The sequence below is a fragment of the Belonocnema kinseyi genome, chromosome 5, assembly GCF_010883055.1.
Source record: "Belonocnema kinseyi isolate 2016_QV_RU_SX_M_011 chromosome 5, B_treatae_v1, whole genome shotgun sequence".
NCBI lineage: Eukaryota > Metazoa > Arthropoda > Insecta > Hymenoptera > Cynipidae > Belonocnema > Belonocnema kinseyi.
In genome coordinates this window covers 100,707,292-100,711,841 of record NC_046661.1, presented here as the reverse complement: position 1 = coordinate 100,711,841, position 4,550 = coordinate 100,707,292, and positions in this window count along the sequence as shown.

The window sequence follows — 4,550 nt, the reverse complement described above, 5'->3', positions numbered from 1 at the left end:
AAAATTAGATTTGAATCTCTTCCATTCTTCTAAATATTCCTTGAATTTATTGGATTATTTACGTTTTTTAATTCTTTTTTTTTAATATTTTCAGACCTCCTAATCCTCTAATCTTTAAGAATTATTCAATTTTTGCCTGATTTTTTGCAAGTTTTAATTATTTTTTAATAGTTTCAAAATTTCTGGATATCTCGTAAACTTACTTAAATTTAAAAGCAAATTTTACAAACCAACATAAACATAACAAAAAATGGTACAACAAAATTGCGCAAGAAGGCTTAATAAGAATTAAATTCCTTATTTTGTCTAAAATTATATAATATGGTAAAATTACGAAATAATTTTAAAAAATTGTGATCTTTATTTTTAATTTTCTCTCAGAATTCATTCCATTTCATTTTTGGTAAAAAAATAATTTTTTAATTGAAAATTCAATTGTATGATTAAAAATTCAACTATTCTGTTGTAAATTCGATTGTGTGTGTTAGTGTGTGCGTGTTTTTTAAAACATTTTTTAGTTTAAAATTAATTTCTTCTATCGAAAACTAAACTATTTTAAAATTAAAATTTTTTAAAATAACTATTTTGGTTGATAATTTAACTGTTTTGTTGAAAATTCGATTTTTTTATTGTTGAGAAAACATTTTCATATACTAAAAATGTAACTGTATCATTTTTGGTTGAATCTTTTTAGTAGGAAATTGACCTTTCTCAGTAAAAAATTCTTTTTTTTTTGCTAGAAAATTATTCTCCTTGTTTAAAAATTCATCTATTTTTTTTTTAAATTTATCTATTTTGTTAACAAAAATTTTTGTTGCTTTAAAATTGATTTTGAAAATATTGAATTACTGTTCTCGATAGAAAGTTGTTGGGTTGAAAATTAAATTTATGTTTGCAAATTTAATTTTTTGCTTGGAAATTTAAACATTTAGTGGAAAATTTGATTTTTTGGGGTTGATAATTATTTTTCAACTGAAGATTTATCTATTCAATTTTTCGATGAAACATTACAATTTTAGTTGAAAATTAATTTCTTTCGTTGAAAATTCCATTTTTTATCTGAAAATTTAACTAGTCCATTTTTGATAGAATACTTATTGTTTCAGTTTAACATTCGTTTCTATAGATGAAAATTGAACCATTTTTTTGACACTTTCTTTTCTTGAAAAATTTTCTTTTGGGTTAAAAATTTAATATTTTCAAATTGCAAACTTCAGTATAAACTACAATGTTTAAGTTAAAAATGTATTTTTTTAAAGTAATTTCTTAGGCTGTAAATTTAACTATTTTGTCGAAATTTTTTTTTATTTGTTAAAAATCAATTGTTTGCTAAAGATATGACTAAGGCATGCAGAATAAAATTTGAAACATTTTAGACCCAGAAGTCTTGTCTCCAATATCTATTTACATAAAGTCAATTATATTTGCCTCTTCGCAATAAGCCTAATGGTTCTAAGGTAACTCGAGATTTCAAAACCTGAATAAATTGAGGAGCAGCTAGATCGTCATTCGTGAAGTCGGGAGAACTCGGGTTCCTGCTCGTGCATTTTCGGCTTTCAAGAGGCTGGGCTTCGCAGCATTTAACAGAGCCAACTCACCGACATGCTACGTTTGAATTTTTCGCTCCCAGATGGGAAAGTGGTGGGGGCCGAAAAATCCTACGTTCTCGAGACACTGCAACTGCCCGTCTTCCTTTCCTGTACATTTCTATAATACATGTGCCGATGACTCGAATTCGTATCCACATACTCTACATAAATTCTCCTCTTCCCAAACCCAATATCTGCAAGGTATCGCACCTTCTTCCATTCTAAACTATACCACCCTACTCCATTTGTCTTCCTTTTTTATTTTTTGCTAGTATTCTGGTTCCTCCAGCCATTTGACCATTATATACAATCTATTGTAAGTCGAATCGATACCATTTTTCATCTCCTTTTACCTTGTATTACTAATAGCTCTAACTCATGACCTGCCACTTCATAACCCCTTCTCGTATTTGACAAGCCCTCCTCGTTTTTTCCGTTCTTCCTCCCATTGCGAATTTCCTTGATTGCCTCTCTTCTCTTTCTTTCGAACTTCGTCCAAGCATACTCTACTCCGCTCTCTCCTTTTCAGCTTCTCCTAAAACTTTTAGGCTCTCTTCATTTGTCTAGTAACTGTTTTCCCCCTCCCTAATTTTTCCCTTAACATGTATTCTGGGCAACTCCAACTAACCCATATTACCAACTTCAGAAATGACTCCTGCACGCTCTCTACTTTCCTATTTTACTTCCATTCCCAGATCTTCACTCCATAACATAACACCGCCCGAATCAACGCATCAAACAACCAGACCCTCATTCTCCAGTCGTCCTTAAATTTTCTCTTACCTATACCCCATACTTGACCCATTACTTTACATGCACATTCTATTCTTTTTCTCACCTGCAGCTAGTTTATCCCTCCTACCTCAAACCAATAACCTAGGTAACAGAACTCCTCCACTTTTTTCACTGTTTGTCCGTTTATCCTCGAAACGTAATCTATTATCTTTCTACTTCTGCTGAAACACATCACCTTAATCTTCTCTACACTCACCGTCAGATACTTTGCTCCCACATACTCTTCGAATATTCTTATCATTAGGTTCACCCCCTTCTCTTCGCCTGCTAACAGAATTACATCGCGTCGGCCGCGCAAGCTAGAGAGTATAGGTTTCTGTTACCCGATATTGCCCCCCCTCCCTTTCTTCTTTAGATTCTCCTCTAAATCTGCCAATAGCATTGTAAAAGTAACGGACTCAAAAGGAACTTTTTCCTTAGACATCTTCCTGCCCAGAATACCTCTCTGTTTTCCTTTCCTATCTTCACCTTAATCCTAGTTGCAGTGAAACTTTCCTTTATCCACTCCATCAGCTTTACTTCTATTCCCCTCTCTTCCATTGCCCACCATAACACTTTTCTGTTCACTGAGTCAAACGCCCCTTTTAAATCTACGAACAATGCGGATAGTTTCCTTTTCTTTCTCCCTAAATTTCTGTTAATCAAGCAGTTTAATACATAAATGTTATCATTAACATACCTTTTATAAAACCCGTCTGATTGTGTGGGATACTTTTTCTCTCTTTTATTTGACTTGCTTACCTTTTTTTTTAAATTACCGCATATATTTTGTAGCCAACTGGCATGATAGTGATCCCCCTATAGTGATCTACCTTCTTGTTCTCCCCTTTTTTGACATTTTGTACCACAAGCCCTGTCATTCACACTTCTGATCACCCTTCTTCATTCCAGACCCTTCTCTGACTCCTACTCCTCCATACTTCAACGCTTTGTCCTCCATGCCATCTTCTCCTGTAGCCTTGTTCTTTCTGAACCTATTTATAGCCTCATCCACTGATTGTCTTGTTACCACATTCCCTCCCTTCATTTCTCCTTGTATTAACTTTCTATTTTCCCCTTTGATCCTATTTTGCTCTCCCCCTAACAGACCCTTAAAATAGTCTGTCCACTCACCCATTTCCATTTCTTCCCTCACGCTCCTTCTTCCTTCTCTTTTCTTATTTATCACATCCCAAAACCTACCTTCTTTTATTGCTTTTTCTACTCCTTCCTTGTATTTTTTCTTTCCTCTTTGTTATTTCTTTACTAGCATCCTCTTATGTTCTCTTTTTCTCCTGTTGTGCGCCCCCTTCTCCATTACCCCTATTCTTAATTTTTCCACACTCTTTCATTCTCTCTTTACTCTGCTTGTATTCCTTGTCCCACCACCTTCTCTTTTCCTCTTCTTTTTCGTTTTTTGTACTTATCGCATCCCTTACCTTCTCAATCGACCCTTTCCATCGTTCGGTTAGCGAGTCTACTCCATCCTCTTCTTCATACCTAATCTTCTCCTTTTCCCATTTTTCTTTCAACTCTTTCAGTTTATCAAAACCCCAGACTCCCATTTTCTTGACCCTTTCTCCCCCTCTTTCCTTTCTCCAACTTCCGCGCTTATGGCTACTACCTTTCGGGGTAGTTATTACCGGGAAATCCTCGGACCCTACCTCATTACCAAATTTCATGCATCCTATCATATTCCTTATTCTTTCTTCCGCAAGTATGTAGTCTATCAATGTCTCTTCCTTTCCTATAAATGTGATCTCTCCCTCCTCATCGCCTTTCATATTGTCCTGCCAGTTTAGATCTTCTTCTACTCTCTCTGTTGTTTCATTCAACAACTTTTTTCCGCCCATAACTTCAAACCTCTCCTCCTGACACCCTAATGTGGCCAAAAACATGCCTCTCTCCCTTCCTTAATTCTTTATCTTTGACTTTTTCCACCCCACTCACCCATTCATCCAAACCCTTCACTCTCCCTCGCGATTTTACAACTACCGTCCTAACTGACCACAGTTTCACCACACTCACTTGTTTTCCCCGTTTTTAATAGCCGAAAAACAATAACACCGCGAAACCAACGTCACTCTCCTATCGGTACCGGAAGCAAATTGAACTCTACTGTTAATTTCTTTCTTTTAAAAAATAATGCAGAACATGTGTTTCAAATTTTCATCTTAGAACGCTTAT